This window comes from Lathamus discolor, chromosome 4 (assembly GCF_037157495.1).
Source record: "Lathamus discolor isolate bLatDis1 chromosome 4, bLatDis1.hap1, whole genome shotgun sequence".
NCBI classification, from domain to species: domain Eukaryota; kingdom Metazoa; phylum Chordata; class Aves; order Psittaciformes; family Psittacidae; genus Lathamus; species Lathamus discolor.
In genome coordinates this window covers 18544733-18568726 of record NC_088887.1, presented here as the reverse complement: position 1 = coordinate 18568726, position 23994 = coordinate 18544733, and the positions used below count along the sequence as shown (strand labels likewise).

General features: G+C 38.3%; 1 protein-coding gene across 3 annotated transcripts in view; it reads right to left on the bottom strand.

The window, feature by feature from the left end:
• The window catches only part of POU2F1 (POU class 2 homeobox 1), a 118974-nt gene that overhangs the window by 87492 nt on the left and 7488 nt on the right, over positions 1-23994 (bottom strand). Inside the window, exons 1-3 of one of the 3 annotated variants that reach the window (XM_065676456.1) lie at positions 6428-6492; positions 5046-5357; positions 2550-2710 (exon numbers count right to left, since the gene is read on the bottom strand). The exons of the other annotated variants lie outside the window; for them this stretch is intronic. The gene's annotated coding sequence lies outside the window, so the exon portion shown is untranslated. Of the gene's footprint in view, positions 1-2549; positions 2711-5045; positions 5358-6427; positions 6493-23994 lie in introns of those variants that run through there. 3 annotated transcript variants of the gene reach the window in all.

Here is a 23994-nt window from a genome sequence, read left to right as displayed (position 1 = left end):
AAAGGCAGGTGCCAGGAGGACGGTGCCAGACTCTTTTCAGTGGTGCCCAGTGACAGGATGAGAAGCAATGGCCATAAACTAAAGCACAAAAAGTTTCATCTCAACATCTTCACTTTGAGGGTGGCAGAGAACTGGAACAGGCTGCCAAGGAGGGTTGTGGAGTCTCCCTCTCTGGAGGCATTCAAAGCTTGCCTGGATGCTTTCCTGTGAAACCTGCTCTAGGTGGCCCTACCTTGGCAGAGGGTTGGACTAGATGATCTCTAAAGGCCCCTTCCAACCCTAATGATTCTGTGAGTATAATCTGATGAAATTTAACACCATTGACAGTAGTACTAAAAACATATTACAAAATTGCATGATACAGCCCCACCTACCTCAGAAACTTTTCCTCTTACTATACCTAGTATGAAGCCTTTTAGTCCAGCACTTCACAAACTTGTCAGTGGTGGTATGTGCATGACACTCAATACACAGCAATATTCCCAACAAAAGCATCTCTGTGTTAGTGACTGGTTGTTAACACTAGTCACCAGTTGCTGTACCTAAACTGTGGATGTGACAGCTGCACCTCTTCACCCACTGCTGTACTTCCAGCAGCTGCTGCAACCATCCTGGCACAGTTGAGACCTACATTTGCTGCTTAGGAGCAGGGTAAAGATCTGCTCCCAGTGTCAGCCAAAGATCACTCTGACCAGTGAGCAGAACCATGCCTGTGGGCAGATGGGGAGGGAGGGTTTGGCTCCATTTGCGAGGCTGGGGAAAATGACTACAGGTCCAACTCCATGATGGAGTAAGAGGACATAGGTTAAATGACAACAGGAGAGACTACATGACAAATGGTGCATGGTAAGAAGGAGGGGGAAGACAGAACAAAGGTTCATCTTCCATACCCAGCCAGCTGTAGCCACTACTATTAATCACAGCATCCACATCTACTACAAGTAGATGCACTACTGCTACCTATGCAATATTCTACCAGAACACCTGAAGTTACAGTTTCCATTTTAGACAATCCGTTCTTGCATAAAATGTGGATCAAAGTAAGCCAGTTATATACTGAAAGGTCATTAAATGCCAGCATCACACCCCCCCGCACACACAGGGGAAGCTAAGGAGACCAATTACAAGTGGATGGGGAAGCCAGTTTAATTCCTTTGCAGGGAAGGAGATGTGTAAAAGTTTGCTCACAGAGTGAGAAAAAAAATCTGCCTATAATCAATAAAATTTAATGTAAAATTTCTTATGTAACATGATCAACACGTGGGGGATGAAACTTGCCATAAAAAGTCAGATTTCAAGATGGATTTTCCTTCCTTTGTAATCTACAAGATAGACTGATAAGAGTAATTTTTATTTCTTTAAACAGCCTTGTTGACATTTTCTCTGGAATTACTATGTTTGTAAGTAAACAGTCAATAGAAGCACATACTCCAAGAAGTGAGGTGGCAGCCTTAAGAAGCAGTGCCAAAAAAAAAAAAAACAAAAAAAAACCACACCACACACACAAAAAAAAAAAAAAAAAACAACAAAAAAAACCCCCAAAAAAAACCAAACAAAAAAAAACCAGGACATGTTCTATTAATCATAGCATATTTAACTGTGTTACACAAGCTAACAAAATACTTCATGTTAGTAAAAATGCAGAACTAGAAGATGAAAGCAAGCACAAATACCAAACCAAACAGATATCCTTGAAAATAATTTCTTTGGAAATAATAAGTTGGAATAACAAATTCCAAATTCCAAGAAATACCTGTATGCTTTACAGTTTCCAGACAACTTTGGCATGGATTATGCTATCCCACATAGATTATTTTCACCTTTCAAGACTGTTATAAAAATCAACTCCCCCAAAGATGTTTTTTAAGCTATTGTCAAATTCTGCCATTTAAGTAATAAAATGTTTAGTTGCAATTTTAGGTTTAAGATTGTGGTTTACACTGGTTTCAGGTTTTTTATATGCATGTGGACACTTCGGTATCTATGGATGCTCTTCAGTGACTGATTTCTTCTAAAAAGGTGCACACTACAAAGTTCACATTTTAAATCTACCTAGGAATGAACCTTAGCTGGTACTTTTCACCAGAACTCTGGAGCAGATAGCTGTGCAAAACATTAAGATAAATAAATAATCATGAAGCTTAAGAGAAGATTTCTATAGCGTAAATCTTGTGGTATGCATTTCCTCCTAACTCCGATTTGGTTCTATTTCCTTGTTTTGTTTCTGAAACAAACAGAAATTATCAACTTCTACGAGATATGTAACTGCAGCTATGGCACAGAGGCAACAATTGAGAAGAAAATAAAATGTTTGTATTTTCTTCCCTTTCTCTTCAACCTGAAATAAATTCTTTGGCTGCAGTTTGTCTTCTTTTCTGGAAGCATTTACACAGCATCTAATGCTATCCACCACCATGACTACCTCTTGGGCTTTTATGAGGGTGGGAACAATCAGTATAAGAATTACTAGGGACATCAAAGAGACAAAACATTTATTGAAGAGGGGAGAGGAAGAGAGTGTGAGGTAATGAGGGTCCTACTGTATTTACCTTATGTGCCAAGCATGTGGACAGCAATAAAAACCATGTAGGGAGCAATTTTGGTCAGAGAAAGAACACGGCAGCCTAATGGGAGGCCTTTGTTCTTCAAAAGGGTCTCCTTTTCCCCTTTTGTGCTTCACTTAATTCATGGCATCTGAGCTGCTCTTGAACTTGACAGACAGAGAGAAGGAGGAGGGAGAGATGGAGAAATGGGGAGACAGAGACACAAAGAAAGAAAAAAGAAAAAAGGACTTCAAAGAGTTTTCCTTTGAAAATTCAGTTGTGCTGCATGCATTGCTGAAGGTTTTAGATTCAAGAAAAAGGTCAGAAAACATTTCATATCATTTCATCATGGGGATAAAATGTCCAATGCTCTTATTAAGAAAGCAAGAAGAAAGGAACGGGACAAAAATTCTAAAAAATAAATGCATCTGAGCTAAGGAATATAAATAAAATTACTCCCCTGGGTGCTTTTTATTTATTTTCATGTTAAAAATCTTATTTTCAACGGTTCCCGATACATTTACCAAAATCTTATCAAAAACATCTGGTTTCCAGCAGTCACCTGAAAGCATACATTTTCCACACAGCCCCATTAGAATTCCCAGCACAGGGACTGCTGCTCGGACAGCAGCCGAGCGTCGGAACAGCCAGCGCCATCTGCAGGGCTACTCCCTAACAAGGAATACCGAGCCCATCTCCTCAGCGCGATGTTAAGGCCGCACTGCTCACACTGTGCAAAGCCATGGACTCCTGAAAACGCTGTTCATCGTTATTTATAACGACCGTCAACGCATCTTAATTCTTCAAAAGACAAAGTAGCTTGAACTCGGTTATCTAAAATAAAAGCATTAGGGTGTATCCAAGACAGGCCTTCAAGTTCGGTCCCTTCCTCTTTGAATTGCTTGAGCATGATCCAATAGCTCCTCAACGGCAGCTAATATAAGCTCTCAGAATACATTCAGCTTTTCACCCTCTTTAAATATCCATGCCATAGGCAATATTTATATGAAATAATTCATAATAGCAGACTGCACTTCTGAAGCATCTTTTTTTTTCTTGTCTAGACCAGCTCCTCCCCTCACTACTATGCAGCAACTACTTGCACATAATTTATATATTCCTTTGTGGATTTTTATCTATGATGCATATACTGAAAATATTTGCAAACTGTAGTCATAATCAGACATGACATTGCAAAATGTAGAGATTTACGTGTCAGTATCACAATAAATTATTAATAATGTCTTAAGTTAATTCAACAAAAATATTTTTCATCTTAAACTGTCCCTTATCAACAATTAACCTCTCTCCTGATTATATTCTGACAACATCAGAATGCATCTACCCACGGCACACTATTTCCAGAAAGCAGAAAGTAAATCTATAATGTAACTTTCCTATTTGATAATGATCTTTCCATAATTCAGTGTTCTAATTTGAGATCTTTTCTTCACCTAAATCAAAAAGGCACCCAATATCAACATTTTTTAAATCATTATGTAACTTAAACCACTTTGCTTCCTTTTTCAAATAGGACTATGAAGGGCATCTGTTTCTAAGGATATGTATTTTAATAAGCCTGCAACAAGGTTAATTTTACAGTAGAAAGGCACAATTAGGCTATAGAAATGATACCAAAATACAGGCTTACAAACTGACCAGGAAATGAGTTTCCAGCAGACTGCCAGTGCAGCCACTGACATAGCAGAGCTCAGTTGTCACTCTGCTTTACAGTCAGGTTTCTGTCTCACATCAGCAGCACGTTTATTATCTACTACACTACCTGTAAGGTAACCTGGGAAAAACCATGACATAAAATTGGTAGAAATGTTTCTTTTACACAAGCTTGTTTGCTATTATTAAGAACAGTGTTTTCTGAAATAATTATGGTGAATTTTTGCTTGTTTGTTTTTAAGGGGGGAGGGAAATTCCACTAGAGAAAACTACAGAACTTGTACCTGTTTTATCAACTTTACAAGCTAGACTGAATCCATTTCAGATTACAGATATCAAGTAGAAGCGAAAAAAGATGGAAATAAAGAGCTTACAGAGCAATTAAAGTAACTGAAAATAAAAATTCAATCTGTTTTGTGCATCAGGAGGGTCTGAGTTTTAATTAAATTTATAAAACACTTTGAATAATGACAGTCATATAAAGCAGCCGACACTAAAATGCTTCTGATGTACTAATTAGAGAAATGTAAAATATTTGAGATCATTACTAACATGATTTTAGATAAAAGAGTTGAAGCCAGAGAGTCTTTTGACTTCTCTTGAAACTTGTTTGCACCCACACTTTTTTCTTTGAAGAATGTTTTACCTTTACCATCCAAAAATCTCACACAATACCTGTCATAAGCATCTGGTGATGCAGACAGGGAATGTGTCTACTGTATAAACAGTAGCTTTCATACTGTCTTCCTTCCCCTGTGATGCAAACAGCAATCACCTATCTAGGGGCTTTTCTATTCTATAAGTCACTATTTAGATTATGTATCCTACCTTAAACTTCTTCTTTAATTGCGCATGTCCACTGGGAATACTTCAGGGAAGGTCTTCAGAAATGTTGTCATGCTACTGGAACCAGGAGTTTTTTATTTTATTTTTAAGGTACATGAGATTTCAAGGCTATTCTAGACCGCAGTAAGTAGTGGGAAAAAAAAAAACCAAAAAAACAAACTAATAATCATTGTCATCATCATCATCCTCCTCCTCCACATTCTCACCCTCTTTTTACTTTCCTGATATTCTTTCCTAATCAAACCACAGCCTCAGAAGATGAATGAGTATGAACTCTAGGCTTCCTGCTGGTGTCTGTAGAAAAAGCAGAAGTACAAAATCAAACCACGAAAGGGAAGAAATCAGGCAAAACATTTCTTCATTCCAAAGACATTTTACTTAGTATCAGATTGCTTCTTTAGAGAGAACCTCAAGCAGACTAGAATGAGCACCATTCTATGCTGAAATAAACATGGCTTATTACACAAAGTTCTTGACTTGCCATGCTCTGCTGATATCTGTACACTTGACCTTTCCACAGCACTTGCCTAGCAAGTGGCAGCAAGAATCAACCTAGCAAAAGCTAAGTGGTGGTTAGGTGGCAGCACGAATAAAAGAAATACTGGATGGGCATGGAAACATGGAAATAAGTCACCACAGAACTGGCTGTCATACTGGTGCCACAGCTCTCCAAAACAGGTAAACCAGGGTGTAGTTAGCTGCACAAACATAAAGCAAAGGGACCAGGCTTCCCCAAAGAGCAAATGCTTCTGCTGCTTCCACTATTTGTTAGATAGTTACTACACATCATTAGGGGAATTGGTTCCCCAAGCTGATACAGAGGAAAATTAGCCCTGAAAAGAAGAATAGATTTCCACTCCACCAGCAAATTAAACCAGCTAGATTTTAATTGTTCAAATACAAATCAAAACACTTGGGGAAGAAAGGTCTAAAAGCTTAAGAGTCAAAGGTCAGGGGATACCCTTCAGCAGGGGGCAGACAAGATAAACTGTGACGTGAAACTGCACTAGACATAACATTTCTGCAGGGTTTAAGAGCCAGTGTGATTACAGGAGCCATAGTATAGATAAAACCCAACTTCAGAAAAAGACCATCAAGAGAAAAAGAAAGTAGGGACATCATCAAAATACAGACCCATCAACTTGGTTGGCACAAGACACCGTAACACCACAGATTCTATCTCCACTTACCTCTAGTACCCCTCGATATACGCCTGCATCAAGCTGTGTTGACATGCATGTATGGCATCTATCAGGTATTTTCCACCCACTCTCACTATACTTTTTTAGAAAAGTACGTTCCATGGAGGCAGATTGGAGGGATATAACTTGTCCTTTTCTGCAGTTGAACAGAAGCATACTTACATTTGGTCTACCTGCTCACGCTTTCCGGCACTTAGTTAATAAACAAGTCCTGAATGAACATGAGATTTTGCAGCAATATTAAGCCAGTTTAATTATTTCTTCTTCCAAGATTTGTTAGTTCAAACGTCAATATAAAAACAGCATTGTCAAACAAAATGGTCAATGGCTATTCCCACCTTTGCAACTTTTTCAGTAAGGTAAGAATGCCTCAGAAAGAAGGAAATCCTGCCTTGGCAGCTCAGCTTTTCGAATATGCGTATTCTCGTTCAGAAACAGACTTGCTACTGAAAGTCAGAAAACACCAGGCAGCTGCTGCCCGAGTTCTCCTTAAGCCAACAGTGCCACCCATCTCCAGCTTTGCAAACTGTAAGCCTTCTCTCCTTTTTTTGGCCTCCCCATCCTTCTCTCAGAGCAGCTGCTGTTGCTGAAAAAAGAGAAGCTATTGTTTTAAATGACAGAGGTGGATACCTTACTGTTTACACAAACATAGGATTAGATAGCACTTTAGTCCCCCCAAATAAGGTATGGTTTGGTCCATACAGAGTACAACTTGTCAAGTAGTCTCAAACTCTGCTGAGGAGTTTAGGTAAGCTTCCCAAATCTTTTAAGGCAGAAAAACAAGGAACCTCATCCTGACCACAAACAAACAAATTAGGCTTATGAAAACAGCAGCATTGAGACCTATGGCTTCAGTGTAATCTGAAAGCTTCAGTTAAATGGTGCTAAAAAATATATATTGTTTTACCACATCTTGATACCACCACATTCTATTTTTTGCACCAGAAGAACACTTCTCCCTGGTATCTCCTTTAAAATTACTAGAAGAGTCTGCTTTTTGTCTTGGCACAACACAACTTCCATGGCAAATAAAAACACCCTTCATGCTTACTTTAGAGAAGCTAGGAGGCTCATAAAGGAAACTAAAGTAGAAGGAACAACTTCCTCATGACAAGGCTTTGTGCACCATAACTAATGGGTATTTAAACAAAGACGGACTCATTTCCTCCCCATTTTTTCCATCTTATTTTACCATACTGAAATGGCATTTGACACCATCTTCATTTTAACAGCACCTGATTTAAAATATCGCAAATACATCATTATTACTTCACAAAAGCAGCTGCTCGTAGCAGGCAATTTACAAACGCCATCTAAAAAAAGAGTGTTCCTTAAGTCCTTCTGCTCATTGCATACCTTTTGCAAAGCACTGCTGGTCACTCCTCAGTTAGCTGTGACCATATATTAGTAACTGATTCGCACTAACAATGAAGGATGCTCTTTAGAGCACTCACTATTAATTAAGTTAGAGAAGCATGCTGCTACAATAGCTTCTCTATTTGCATGGAATTTCTTTTTTAGGAACCTGACATAACAGAGCCAAAACATTCTTAGTAGCTGTTCTTTTCCAGTTTTTATTAATTCTTACTTTTAAGAATTCAAAACAAATAGATTCCTGCTATCAGTGCTGGATTACTACACCTGTGATCTTTAAGCGTTAGTGAGCTGCAAGATATCCAAGAGAATTATCCAAAGCTAACCAAATAGCACAATTCAGGTATTTGACAGCAATCACAAGACCAAAGCCTGAAACAGACAGCGCAATAAAAGCCAAATGCTGCACAGGGTTATTGTCACTTGAATAACACTCTGAAAACTACAAATTGAATATGGAATAATATAAAGCAGACTGGGGATTCAGAGAAAAAAAATCTGAATCGAAACATTAAATTCAAGACACTTGGCATTTCTTGGGCAGAAGTAAAAGAACATACCTTTGTGTATTGAGCCACATCTGCTCAGAAGAATCTATTTTTAGTGGGACAACATTAGGGATTACTTACTTAAGCAATACTTAATTGAAATATGAGGGGAAGCTCAGGTTAGGCGTAAGGAAGAAGTTCTTTACTGTGAGGGAGGTAAGGCACTGGTACAGGTTGCCCAAAGAAGTAGTAAACACTCCATTTGTGTCAGTATTCAAGGCCAGGTTTCACACAGCCTTGGTTGATATGGTCTAGTGTGAGGTATCCCTGCCTATGCAGGGGGGTTGGAACTAGATGATCTCAAAGGTCCTTTCCAACCATAACCATTCTATCATTCCATGTTACTAAGGGAAAACCTAATTATCTATTACTGTACATTTTATCTACTGAGTGCAAAATACATCCCAGACATTAAAACTGCAAAGCACCCAACAAGACATAAAAGTTTTTAATTATCTGGGGGCTTGATTTGGGGGTGAGTTTTTCATTTGGTTTTTGTCTTTCTGTTGTTCTGTTCTTTTTCTACTTGAATAAAGTGAAAGCAGATCAAAACCCTACAACTTCTTAAACTGAGGAACATGTAAGCTAGGAAACTTGCTTAAAGTATCATTTGGAGGCACTATAAACCAGCGAAAAATCTCTGAAGTCCCAGCCTCTTTTCTTCTCTCTCCTTCTCTCAATTTACTCACATTAACATCTTTTAAAGTAGCATACTAACATTTTACTTATTAATTAAGCCTTAATTTAAGGATTTTATTTCGTTTTATGTTTTGCTTTGCTATGGAACATAGTATCTCAGTTTCCCTTGCTCCATCAACACACAAGTTTATTGCCAAAACAACATTGGTAACTCTTAATACATTCCCTACCTTACTTCTTTGCTCCTCAGTTAACAGTGGTAGTTATCCCACTGAACTGGTTTCCTTATTTCTTATCTCACAATATTCAAAACCTCAAATAGAGAGCACATTATGTATATGAAATACCTTTAGCTGAATATGCACAAAGAAAACACAGCAACACCTCAGGGCAGAATTTTGTTCAAGGGAAAAAGCCAGTATCTGCTAATACTTATGAAACAATCCCCCCCTCAAGCAATTTCAGCTGAGACAGAAGAATTCCTAGCCAACAATAAAATTAAAATTTGGTGATGATGGCTACACACCAAGAGTTGCAGTGCTCCTGCAATAGGCAGTGCCTCTCCATTGCTGGCTCCAACACCAAAGCTCAGAGACCTGGAAGTCTCTAGCCTAGAAAGCAGAAAGACAATGCTAAAACTTTGGGTTTATTATGCCCCTTTGAAAGGCAATTTTTCAGCTTTCAGTAAATTTCCACTAGCACATAAAACTTCTAATCTGGACAAGATAATACCCAGCACTTCTTTTTACATCTAGTACTATTGAACAGTGCTACAAAGGAATCCTTAACTATCCCTAGTCATCCCATTACCAGCTTTCATTCCTTCCTTCATATAAACATTCCAGTTTCACCAGAATCCTGATGAACAGACATGCCATTCCCCATGATCTCCACGCAAAAATAAGCTTTTAACTATAAATGAATTATAACAAGCATTCCTAGACCCTCTGTTACTGTCATGACGTCATTAAATTAATTCAGGGTATTACAGGTAAAGACACATTCTTCTTTCAGATGAAGAGCAACTCTGTACTTAATATTGTTGCTGAATTAGACCCATTCATTTCACAGTGTTGAAGGAAGCCAAAGCTAACATTTGTAATTACAAGTTCCCCATTCTGAAATAAAAAAAGTAATTGGAACTATGGCTACTTTCTATAAGGACAGTTCTTTACCTTATGATACAATTTCCCCTCCGCTGCTGTTAAAGAGCACATTAAATATTTGTTGTATAGGGTCAAGCAGTCTTTCCACAGAACAGATGACACTCTATTGAATGGAAAAAGAATTCAGAGAGTATTCATTTCCTCTGCACATGAGGATAGTTGATTATGGTAGCCTTGAGACAGAACAGCAGGCACCAAGAGCTGGATTCTTGGGAAGAAAGTTAGGAAGTATTATATAATTTCTTAATATTTGTCCATTGAGTTTTACCTTGAATAAAAGCATGTCATATGGATAAAACTCCTCTAACAAGCACAGTTGTATACTTGCAGTGTTAGCTCCACATTCAAGACTTCAGGAAAAAAAGAGTAACTTTGAATTGCTACTCAATTGAAAAGGTGATCTAACTGCCATCATCCAAAAACCCACAGAAGGGCATTTCAAAATTACTATTTTAAACATCAGAATGCCCCACTTTGCAGCAAAGACATACGAAAATCTGTTTTTACTACAAATGTAAGTCCTGGCGCTCAACTGCAGCTTAGTGCTGTGTTGCCAGTTTACAATCCCTGCTGCCAGTTTACAATCCCAACATTTACAGACTATTCCTACAGAGACTTTGAGAGTAAAAAAAAACCACCTTCCTTGCTGTAAAGACAAAATAGGCTTTTATTACTGTATACTTGGACTACCCTTTCAAGTCAAACATTCGTAAGACTTTGTATGCCGAGCACTGGTTTCTGCTCACTGGAAGCATCAATGCTACAAGCAGTTTGGCAAGCATGGGGTTTTTCCTGTGCTTGAGTCTCTGCAAACAGTACCATGCGCCCTTATCTGGCCAGCCTATGTCTTTCGCGTGCCTTGTAGTGACAGTACATATTATTGTATTATGCACCTTCCTGTCCCAATTCCCATTTCAAAAACCTTTTTACTCAGTTGTAAGTAGAACACACATCAGTGCTGCTGCTCAAAGTCACCAAATAAACTGGCTTTAGGAAAAGAAAATATCTATACAAAGGCCATCTTCTGCCTTAACCCATTCAGTGACCCACTACACAAAAAAAATAAGAGCTGCATACCAGAAGTGTGGTATTCCTGCATAGTTCAAGCAGACCTTAATAAAGCTTATAAAGTCAAGTCACTGCAAATGGGATACAAGTATCCTGTAGCTAGAAACAAGCTCTTCTGGTACTTTTTAGAGAAAGCGGTGTCTTTCAAGTGAAAAAAATTATCCCGGTATTCTGATCTAGCTCTGTTTCACTCTCTTCAATATCACAGGTAAAAGAGTCAATGACTCTTCAACGCCAGTGAGCAAGGTCTGGAACCATCCACTTCAGATACAAAGTTTTTCATATCTGATCCTGCACACCTGGATGGTTACAGGGTTTCCTACTTCTGCCTTGTGGGTTTGAGGAAGGAGAAAAGCAGGAAGGAAAAAAAAAAATAAAAATAAACTACTCCTGGTAGAAACATTTTCACAGCAAAAAGGAGCCCAAGCCGAAAGTTTATTTAAAACATTATCAATCCCCCCTCCTCATTGCCAAAAGAAAACAATAACTGAAGCCTAGCAACACATCTCTCACTCAAGGTTTTTATTCACAGGGTGGCTACAGTGCCCTTCTACAGGCACTTCTCTGTCCTCTACATAGCCTGTAACCTCTTGGCATGGCTTTAGTTTTGATTTCAAGCTATTGGGGCTTCAGAAAAAGAAAGAATAAAAAAAGATGAAGGCAAAAATAACCGCTCTAAAAAGATCATTACAATTAATTAACCAAATATGAGGGGGAGAAAGGGGAAGCAAAACTGTGAATAGAATCAGATTGTGTCAACCATGCCAAGATTGCATCACAGAGAACAAACCTCAGAGGAAAGTCATCAGAAGAGGAATCACATTTCTATGATAAAGATGAAGGGTGAACATGAGAGAAAAATGAGAATAAAACTGTGTAAGGTTCCACTCATACAAGCCAAAACAACAATAACAAAAAAAAAAACCAAACCCATCTCTATTCTTTTCCTTCTGAAAGGCCATAAAGAATAAAATACTCCATCTGTTAATTTTATATGGCTTTCCTTTCTTTTTTCTTTTTGTAACTTGAAAAGTGATTTCAAACCAGTTCTTACCATCCCCTCTCCTCATTAGAAAATTCTGATCACACAACTAAACGCACTGACACCCAGATGAACTGAACTGCTTGCCAGGGTTACAGCAGGAAGAAAAAAAAAGGAGAATTCACCAACTGCACTACTGAATGCGAGTTCATTTATACAGAAAAAAATGTACATCTTATTGAATGAAAGCGGCATGAAAGGAAAACACCTCTGCAGCAGCACATCATAGTAGCAGTTAAACAGTTGAGTGTTCAGGGTATTTTTTTTAAATCTAAAAAGGAAATAAACCCAATACAACTTCTCAAGCAGAACAGAAAATATCAGATATCCCTGTTCTTCCTAAGGGTCTGTTTGCCTTCTGCCTCTTGTAGATGCTGCACAAATCAAAATGCAAACCCACCAACTGAGCTCACTCAAGCACTTGAGTAATGTAGTCTCTAGATTTTCATTTTATTCTGGATCAAAGAACAAAACTGATATAATTCATGTGCATTTAGTAAAAACACAATGGTAAAGGAAATTCCTTTATCTCAAAAGAGATCTGCCACATGCATAATGCTCTGCCTGTACTAAGAACTGTAATCATCCCTGGAAATCACATATGGAACCTTGCGATCCTCTCAGAGCCCAATAAATGCTGTTATCTCTGCCATAACAGCTGTTTTAAAGAGACTGTTTTAAAGAGAATATTTCAAGGATCCTTCTCTTCAATCTGACTACATAGATGTCAACCTTGTATGTTTATTATCCTCATCTTATAATTAATTGTTGCTGTCTACATATGAAAGATAGCATTTATTGTAAACAACATCATTTTCTACTCCATCAATGATATCCAAGAAGCAGAAGCCAATGAAAACACCACAGATTTAGGAAGCCAGATGAAACGCTGATCTCTGCCAAGAATCTTGAGGTTGTGTTATTTCTGAACACTGCACTTACTCCAATTGCTCTTTAATTACATGCATTAATAGATAACTGAATGACAAGAGACTGAGTCCACTGATCCTAAGATTTCTCCTTGACAGTTTGTGACTTTCCCCTCAAGAAGCATTTACTCCAACAATACTTTGCAACTACAACCAGGCAAGTATCTCTTTACATTTACTACACCACAGACACAGACTTTAAGTTCACCCACATGGTGCACTAGTTATAAAGAAAAAGAATTTGCAGAGTATTTTCCTATTGAGCTGTTCTTTTCCTGACATACCTTTCTCCAAACAGTTTCTAATGGCTTATTTTTCCCTGCCTTCACGCTTCCTATCCCATTGGCCCAAGTCTTTTCTCCACCACAGCACTGCAGCGGAAGTAAGCATATGTGTGTTTGATAAGCAAGGAGAGAATCTTAAGACATAAAGAAGGTGTGAATATAGCTCCTTCCCCAAGCCCCACAAACCCCAACTTATTAAAAGTAAAACCAGAAACCAACAAGTCTGATCATAAAAGCTGCTGTTGGGTCACTGAAATTAGCCATGCCTTCTCTCGGTTTACTACATAGCCAGCCTGCATTTTGCTGCAAAAGCAGCACGTTTAAAAATTGGATTACCTACCATCACTAAATGATGCCATCTTATACAAAGCTATCACCAGTGTTTTTTGTTTACAATAATACAGAAAACAGACTAATCCTTGAAACTTCATTAACGTATGCATGGTAATCTGGATACACTAAGAGAAATGACTGCTTCATACCTACTATTTGAAACAAAAATCAAGACATGACCTCCTGAGTCATCACCTACACTGACTGTGGAGGAAGCCTCAGTTATTAAGTCTCAGTAGGTTAAAATTTGTTAGGGATATATTCATAGAGCTCTTTGGGGGGAGGGGGGGTGTGGAGACAGTTAACCTACTTTCATTTGTATTTATACAGACAACTTTATATAACTAAATAATATGCATGGTATCACAGTATTTCAACCGCTAATGGTATGTTTGTTTCAGTAAAATTACAACTTAGTGCCAAAAGGACAGGCAAATTCTTCATCAAGGAACCGCTGAAAAAGAATCCCCATTTTTTAAAGAAAGTCTACCAGACTTATAGATTTCTGTGTGCAAGGTAATGTTTCACTATTCAAATAGGTCCAGTTACCTCACAAACTGATGATTTGATGTCTGTAATTTAATGATTATTGTTGAAAAATGATTCATTTTATTACCGATTCATTTAACACCAATATAGCAAGCAAGAAGAAACAACAGTTGAGGCCCCCATGAAAAAAAGCCTCATGTAGCACAGATGCTGGCTGTTAAACAGAGCTGAAAAGATAGGTGCTTAAGTACAACCAGGGTTTCACATCTGATGATTAAACTCAAAGAATGGCAGAAACTGCTCTGGAAGTGATACATGAAATGAGGAAGTGTCGATTTTTTTTTTTGCTTTCACAACAAGAGGAAAAAAAAGGAAAAAAAAAAAGAAAAAAAAAGGGGGGGGATTTTTATTGTCATAGCACTTCCAGCAAGTTGATATTAAAAGGGAGATTTCATGCCAAAGTCGGCTGTTTAATCATTTCCCATTGTATAGATCAAGCTAGCTACAGGAGCCATACAGAGCTTTGAGTAGCATGTTTTTCCATGAGGGCTGTATCGTTTGATCATAGCAAAGCACAAGGACTGCTGGGTAATGTGAATCAGAGCTGCAGAGAAAGGGAGCCAGGCAGCCTGCTGAGGCCACGGTAACCACGTCACCCAGCACCTCACCTCACTACTTCCAGCGTGGACCAAGGTCCCTGCAGGAATTTTCCATCTCCATTTACATATTTGTCATGGAGGTTTCCACATGGCACCCAATTAAAGCAGTTTGTGCTCTGCAAAGGCCAGCTATAACAATTTTAGTATATGCTTCTTAAGGCCAGCCACCCTGTACTGATAAAGATTCTCCTGATTTGATTTCAAAACATGAAATTTTAAAATGTGATTGGACAAGGTGCTAGAGAACCTTATGCAGGCTCCCTTTTCCACAAGGTTGGACTGGACCTGGTGATCTTTTGAGGTTCCTTCCAACCTAGGATTCTAGGATTGAGTTCCTGGAATGAACAGCAGCTTTCTTAGTGGCAAACTGACATAACTGTACATGAAAAATTGCTAACTCAAAACTCTTTTTAGTCATGTGGAGATGAGATCATTCCGTTCCCAGCAGTGTTTGCATGAATGAATACTGTATTTAGAAATTATATTATGGCAGTTAATGCCAGACTGAATGTATACTGCAGGTGTCTTGGCCATGCAGATTCTTCTGAAGAAGTAAAAGGGGAGTACAGGAGGTTTTTTTGTAGCGGTTTAGTTACCTCTACAGAACTTCAGTACGTGAAAATGAAGGGAAACTTCATGTCCTGGGCTCCATTCCAAGTGTCGTGGAAAAATCAAAACTAAGTTTTGCTGTGCGAGTCCCTTGTTCTCTTTCATGAGTGGATGGGCATACGGACTATCTGCAGTTCACAGATCAGAAAGGAACCTGCTTCCCTTTCTCAAACTTAAAATATACAAGAATGGGATGATGGGGGAGGGGGGGAGACCAACAAGAAGAAAACACTACCACTCCATCCCACACCAACTGTTTTCTTTTAGAACTATTACATGAAACAACCTCAACATTCAGTTCTGTCTTTTATTCTACTCTAAATTATTTTATGAGAACCAGTTTTGTTCTTGCCCACTGGCACTCGGAAAATAAATAAGCTAATTGGAATTATCTCAGTGCCATTGCTTCTACTTAAAAATACAGCATAACACCAAGGTTAACTCCTAGTTCATATTACAGGCTTCTACATGCTTTGTTTAAACATAGAGACTAGAAGTTGTCTTTTAAATTGTCACCAGTACTAGTAGTGCATGGAAGAATGGCAGTATTGTTGGAAGAATGGCAAAGTAAGTAGCTTGCATTTTAGGATACAGTGGCACATAGTGGCTGGAGTTTGTGGTTGTTCAGAGGCTACAACTAATGGTGGTGTTTCTGTATTTTTTGGTTGCAGCTTTACAGACTTTTTCTCCAGGCCAGCAGCTTCAACAGGATGTTTGGATGGGTCACCTTGCAGTGCCTGCTTCACAGCCCACAGCCAAATTTGGTTCAGAACCTGAGTGTATGAAAAAGGAAATAACAAGAAAGTGGAGGCTTGAAGGGCTGCTTGCTACTGCAGTAAAGTTAGGAGGCTGGAAAAGCCAGGGACATGTTTCAGAGAGAGCACCTAGTGAAAAGCTTAACTTCTAAAGTTAAGTTCTTGCTCAGGGCTCCCTTCTGACCTATTAACCTGTCATGAATGAACCTGTTTCATCTATCATCATTCTGAATATCAGGTAACCTAACCCACTGCTGCTTCCAGTATGCGGGGGTAGGCTATAAACAGCATCACAGGTAGACACACACCTTTTTTAGTTGTGCCCTGTCCTCTAACAGAAACTTTGTCTTTAGAGGACAGAATTTTATTGGCTTCATAAATTGCTATATCTTGAAAATCGACATCTTTAGAAATGAACAGAAACAAAAAAAAATCAACACCTAAATTATAAAAAGGTTACTCCAAGGATCACCTAAACCTAGCCAGAAGACCAAAAGCTTTAGCTATCAAATCATACCTTAATCTTAATTAATAAAAATTAAAAAGTAAAATTAATAAAAACCTCTATGTGCACAGGTGTTACAGCAAGATAAAAACATCTGCAGTTTTGAAAAAGCATTTAGGGAATTGAACACAAGCTACTTCATCACTAGCACATTTGTACCTATTAATATAAAACTACTAAGCACAGCTGCTACCAACCTAAACCAGCAAATGTTCAAGCATAGATACTTAGGTAATGGGAACAACAGTACCCGAAACAGTATTTTGCAGTTTGCTCCATGTTAGTAGCTCATTAACAAAACCATCTCAATCACATATTCTTAACTCCAATTGCAGCAATTCAATTCCGTTATATGCTTATCACCAGTAACAGGCTACACATGATATTTTGCCTTTTCTGCAGAAACACAACTGCAACATTGATTTTTCTGTTGTGTTTTTCATCTTCCTTACATGCTGTCCATGACACACTTCCATTTGCTAGTGGGTGCTTTTCAAGTCTCCATCTTTTTTCAGAAGAAAAATGTGAAGAGGTCATTTAATTCTAACCTCACCTAAGTGGATATTTAATTCTAACCTCACCTAAATGGATATTTAATTCTAACCTCACCTAAATGGATGCTCAATACAATTTAATGCAAATGATAGCGGCAGCAGTAATCCACGGGAAGAAATCACCACGTCCTGTATTTTCACCTGTTATTAAAAAGGCTTTCAACACACAATGACATACTTGGGTCTTATTATTCACAGAAACTACCTTTATCAAATTAAGCCAAAGGTGAAGAACTTTTTACTGGCAAAGGAAAAATAACACGCTTAGAAAAAATACCTGGCATACCACTTTCAACACACTTCATGCTATCTAATGATAATGTAATGTCACCCCAGAATTCTCAGGCAACCTTTAAGTTAAACCAATAAGCCAGCTCTAAACAGACACAGTCATGTCAACAGCAGAAATGCAGGCTAGTTAATGTTTTTATTGGCAGTTTTACTAGCGCTAAACTTGTACGTCACATCACTTTAAAATCATATGAAGAATGCTAAATACCTCTCTGAGTATCAGAAAGCAACGGAGGACAGGGTAAGACCATGCACTGAACAATCAGCTCTGCTACCTGTGAAATGGAGGTGCACAACCTGGTGATAAATGCAAGTGCTCAGAGAGCAGAAAACCAATGACCATTTCTGAAGACTGACGGGCAGGAAGTTTCCTGGTACAATTTGCAGGTCAACAAACCCTGGAAAAAGAGACTAAGAAAACATTTCACCTACTTCAGAAAAGAACAGGACTAAGAATGGCAAGCCAGAACTGAACAAATTATTCCAGGAGAAGCACCATAACAGGACACTGGTACTGTCCCACTTTCAGGTTTGAAAGTATATACACTTGTCTCAGCTGAAAAGAATCACATCTGAATGATTAAAAAAGTATTTTTCCTATCAGCAAAATTTTTGGGATAGATAACCAAAAATGCAAGGTCTCTCTTTCCCAGACTGGGATGAGTTTAAAGGTAAGCAGCAATTAGGGTTATTTGAGAGAGAGATGAGGATGCTATGAGTCATCATTATCACATAATAAAAACAAGTCACAGTATCACATACAGATGATGCTTGGTTTGCTAGCAAGATGGGAAGAAAACTGAGAATAAAGATAAAATACACTGCAGTGAAGTCACTGTACTGAATTCATGACATCATAACTGTTGTCATGGCAACTAGCTAGTATCAAGCACAGAATACTGCCTTCACTGCAGAATCAAGGAGCACCTGTGCCGCCACAAAATATATGTTCTTATTCAAATACAAATCTAGTTAACAACACAGGAAGTAAGATATTATTGTAAGTAGATTGCCTTTTCAATGCCTTTTATTTTAGTCACCCGGTGTGAGACTTTTTAAACACTCCGACACACATAAAGGGGTCTGACAAAGTATACATGTGATAAGGAGTCTAACTGAAAAAATGATGGTTTTCTTCCCCAGTGTTACTCCATTTTTCCAGTGCAGGGCAATTCTTCTCTTTGTGTTTCCCCCTCCTATGCATATGACTGCAGTCGTATACAAAAGACATCTCCTAGTTCTTAGACAGATAGTCAAACTGGAACTATCATAAAGAAGCAGAAGAAACTAATAAAGAACATGTTCCATGTTTAGAGCCCACAACTCCTTTTGTTTAGGGACTGCCCCAGCAGGGCCTTTAAACACCAGTGCATGTTTCTCGTATGCACTTGCTAAGTGCAATGCTTCAGACCTGCAGGGCTCTCAGAACAAGGATAGTAGCTTTCTTGCAAATAATTACATCAGCCCTTTTCCTCTAAACAGTCCTTTCTTTTTTTACAGGAGCAATACCTGCTATTCCCAGCTCCTTACCATTCATAAATATAAAAACTTCAGAGATTCAACCTTTCCCCAGAAAAGCTACGCATTTGACAATTCATCGGGTCACAATTGGGTTTGTGACTAACAATGCACAAATGCCACATTTGATGTTGCAATCTCAACTATTTGTTGAAATAAATCCCTCAGTATTACAAAGGCACATAAAGGAAAACACACTTGAAATTAGTTTCTTCATATTAACTTGCCAAATTAAAGAAAGTCAAGATTTGGAGGTTAGTAATACCAGTGTCTCACAGTTCAACCTCAAAGCTGATTAGCACCAAATTCAAAACACATTTTAACAGACCATACTATATAGTAAAGTATGTTTATCTGATACCTCAATGGCTCGTGAAGAGCAATCCATATGTTACTGCTGGACTAAAGAACACTCCCAGACAACCATATGTAATTAGTCAATGTCTGAACAGTTTCAGGATCCACTGATGGGGGGGGGGGGGGGGGGCAGTTTCAATAAGAAGAAAAAAAAAAAAACAACCCAAACTGTCCCAGTTACCAGTCAAACAAGAGCATCACATTTCTATATTGGCTTTGCGCCCTTGTTGCACACTTCCTCTATTACTACCAAGTACACACAAAGACAGAAGTACTGAAGTAATCTGTCTCTCCAGTCTCTGCTCTCTGTATAATGCTGTCTCAACAAGTATTAGAGAATACAAACAATAACACGAGTTTCAGTTACAGATGATTAACACACAGCTGTACCCCATATGCTTCTGTCTTCAGTGTTCTAGTATTATTTCATACAACCAAAAATGATCACTACTTGTATAATGACACCATAAAAATCTCCAGTTTAACCAACCTTCCACAATATGAAAGGTACTTGGGAGATTACAGTAAATTGACAACACATTCTAAGGAAATTATTAGTGTGTCAATCCACTCCCTGCCACTAAAAAGTAAAGAAATAAACAATCTTCCACATGTTTTTCTAAACTTTACAGATACTGCCTTTGGTGCTAATAGCTTGTTTATACAAGCATATATCCTAATACACTGAAAATAGTTAATACAACTGCCAAAAACTCAGAAAACTGGAAGACACAAGTTGATAAAACCTCAAGAAAGTTACATCAGAAATGCAGAGTTCTTAACTTCTCTGCAGTTCTGAGAATAAATTTCTTGCTGTGTATCATAAAATTCACAGACCTGTTTGTGACATACATATAAAACAAATGGCAATGAGATTCCCTTGTTAGTAACCCAGCATTTCTAGCTCTGACCCACATAGTACGAAATCACTACTTAATAAGTACTGGGAAAAAAAAAAAACTACTGTGCCAGCAATTAATTTTGCTATTTGAAAGACTGACATTATGTGATCCCTTAAGCAACTAATGTGTCTTCTCTGACTGCACACAAAAGATCATGGATTGTCTCAAGACTTCAGAGAGCTTTTTATATAACTTTAAAATGAACTTACTGAATTAGGTTTTCCCCATCAGTCCTTCTGTTAAGTCTAACTTTTGCTTATGTTCACACTAGATTGGGGAATGAGAAGAGGTAAACAGTGGCCCACCTTCATACATGGTATTTTTTCTTGTATTATTGATTTCTCAATATTGTAACAGAAGCAACAATTGAAAATTTCCTGATAGGATCCTTAGAGATGCCCACGACACTTGTAAACCCGACTAGAGACGTCACAAGAAACACTATCTATCCCTCTTCTCTCCGCCGGCAAATCAAGTTGAGAAAGGCAAGCGGATTTAAGATGCTAAATGACTATTCTAATGCTTTATGCTCTTATATTCAAACTTCCATACAGCAAACCCTTTTCACTGTTTTAGAGTTTATCATCCACAATTACTGAAAACTTAAGTGTCTAAGCACAAATACAATGCTGGATTCTTTGCATTTTCTGATAGTTGTTATAGTTACGCTTACTACAGATATTAATAAAATGGATTGTAAGATGTGCCCAGATTCATTTTAAATTTTAACTATGTTGAGAATGATATAATAAAGTAGTTGCTCCCAACACAGAACACTAAAGCATGTTCTGAATAAGTTTTAGGGTACTGGGCCTTAGTCATTCCTCGGCGTATGTGGAACAAGTCCCTTCTTCACCACTGAACTGAACCACACAAAGTACAATCATAATTTCAAATAAAATTAAATTTTATCATGATAAAACACAGCATTTTTATCTGTCAGAACTGAGAGGAGGTATTCTTTACAATGCTATTGCCTCCCACTGCAATGAGAAAAAGAATAGGCTAGAAATTAAATAAGCTCAAAAATAATACAGATTTCTGCAGTTCCCTTCTGTAAGATAATTCTCAAACATGCTCAAGACCCTCAGTGGGTCTTCAGGAGCTGAGAAGCCACTCAGGTGTAGACTTTTTGCACGAAGCAGTAACAGAGGCTGAACTTTTAACACCCACCCTATACCCTTCCCTTATCTTTACAAAGTAAGACAACAAAAGCAGATTCCAGTTCTCTAGTTTCCTGGTAAGGAATTAAAAATTGGAGAAAAGCCCTTGGAGCAACCTCTTCATTGTTTCCCAGAGCCAAAAATGTGCAGAGCAGGCAAGGAACATCATCTTTCCTGAACACTTCTGGATAGGAAAAGAACCACTTACAACACTTAAGATGAACTGAGAAATAAGTGGGAAAGTGAGGGATTTATGGTGTTTGGTTCCTCCAACAGCAGACACCTAGGAAAGAGTGTAAAACCAGAGATGGCTCCTTTGATTATTAACCCCCAAATACAAAGAATTTGCAGTTCAGCACTTGCCTGAGCCAGAGGTGAAGAACATGCAACAGACTGTTGAGTCCTTCTTTGTACAACCTTACATATACTGGGGGGAACGGGGATATAAGCAAAGGTTGGTTTAAAACCAGACACATGAGATTTCTGCAACTTTAGAAGACCTGGTTCTTTTACAAAAACTGAGCAAAATCAACTTTGGAAAACAATGGGCTTTCTGGATTACACGTTTCTACCTGACATGTCCTCATTTGACAGCTTTCACTCGAAGTCTGTCCTGCTGCTACTTCTACACATTTTTCCAGGACAGTAGTTAGCAAAATTCAACAGGCAGCATAGATGTGATAGTGTCTTCCTTACTCGGGAACCCCTATCCTTAACGAAAGAAAAGCTATGTAACAGTGAAATAATAGTTGAATAAGGGTTAGCAATGATGTGATTGAAGCAACCTGCTGCATGAGACATTGTGATTGATTTGAAGTCAAAAGCTAGACCTCAAACTAAAATATGCAGAAGTTCTCAACTGTTCTGAAAGCTAATCCCAAATTCCCATGTTCAGCTTTGCTGCCATAAACTGTCTAAACTAACTATATCCTGACTAAAATGGAACAGCAAGCGAAGATAATCTTGTAATAAAAGTTCATTTAAGGGAAATGACTTGTAAATTGCATGCTTCACTTGAGATATTGGAAATACTCATAACAATTTACATTGTGTAGTTCAGATCAACATAAATTCAATAAAACCAGGAAAGTAGCACTGCAAAGTTCAATAAAACCTGAAAAGGAGCATGTCTTTAACACTGAGAACAGACATCCTCATTCAGAATCAAACATTACAAGTGGAAAGTTACTGCTCCCTTTGCCCTCCTACCTCCAGTTTCTCCACACAATCCCAATCCATTTCTGCCAGCAGTTTTACACAGGCTCTGTCAGAAGAGACAATAGTCCAGAAGGCGGCAGCTCAATACTCTTCCTGCTTATGTTCCTGCTTCTTTTTGGCAACAACCCACCCTTAAATTGGATCAAGTGTACCATGAACTGTACCCTCAGGTATGATGACAAAGCAACTCGGACAATCCCTCACCCAGATTTCAATCAGAATTACCTGGGCTACTTTGGGCAGCTTAGACCACAGTCTTTACTAACCCAGACAATTTTAACTGAAATGGATTAGACAGTACCCAAATGGGCAGATCCACTAATAGAGGCAAGGGAACAGTAACCTCCAACAGTCAGAAGCAGTCATGTCTTCCACTGATACAATCAGAGCAAGAAGAGGCTGTCCCCAGCCCAAGGTTTTGGTACTTTTCCCAAAGCTTATGTGCACCTGAGTGTGTACATGCACTGCAGGATAAGGTGGGAAACATTCCCAAAGGAGTAGTAGGTAGGGGTAGTATTTCCTGGCATATCCATAACCTTGCAACCTTAGAAATAAGCAAATTCAGCTCTCTATTTAAACTTATGTTTGAAAATTCAAATAAAAACAATAAGTTACCAAAGGTCAACAGGTAAGAAACAAATTATGAATAATTAGAAAGGAATCTTTGCAACAGGGTTCCTGAAAGAAACTTGAATCTCGTTTCTCATTCAGTAGATTGCATTAACTAATAACATAGAAATTAGTGATTCATCAAACATCTGAGTCATTTGTACCTGTATTTGCTGTATATCTCTCCCCCCTCTGCTATATTCAGATAGTATAAAGCGACAACTTCACCTGGTATGGTCAGGCACAATTACTAAATCACATGGTATTTTTCAAGTAAAACTGAATCATCCAAATGACAAAGAATAAACAACGAAGGAGCTCACTGCAGAAACGATGTTGACTTCCTACCAGCCCTTAAAGAAAAGGTGGGGAGGAGGGAATAAGCAAGCTCCATCTCCAGCCTGATTCAACAGGTTTTTCTTCTCAACTTATTTTTATTTCTTCAGCTTGGTTTATTATTTTAGTAACTTAGCTGTTCATGTCTTCCTTTTCCAAAACTCCATGCCCTGTCATACCATGTCAAACTCTATGCCCTGTTATAAGCTACTTAATTTCTATACCAAATTGGATTGGGGGCGTGGGGAGGGGAAGAGGGAGGTGGGAGAAGAAGGAATGATGAGCAAAAGGCTCCTTGTCACAATATCACAATTTATAGAAAAGATAAATCTGTCTCAGAGGGATCATGTTAAATGACTAAAACAGTTATGCTTGAGGTGT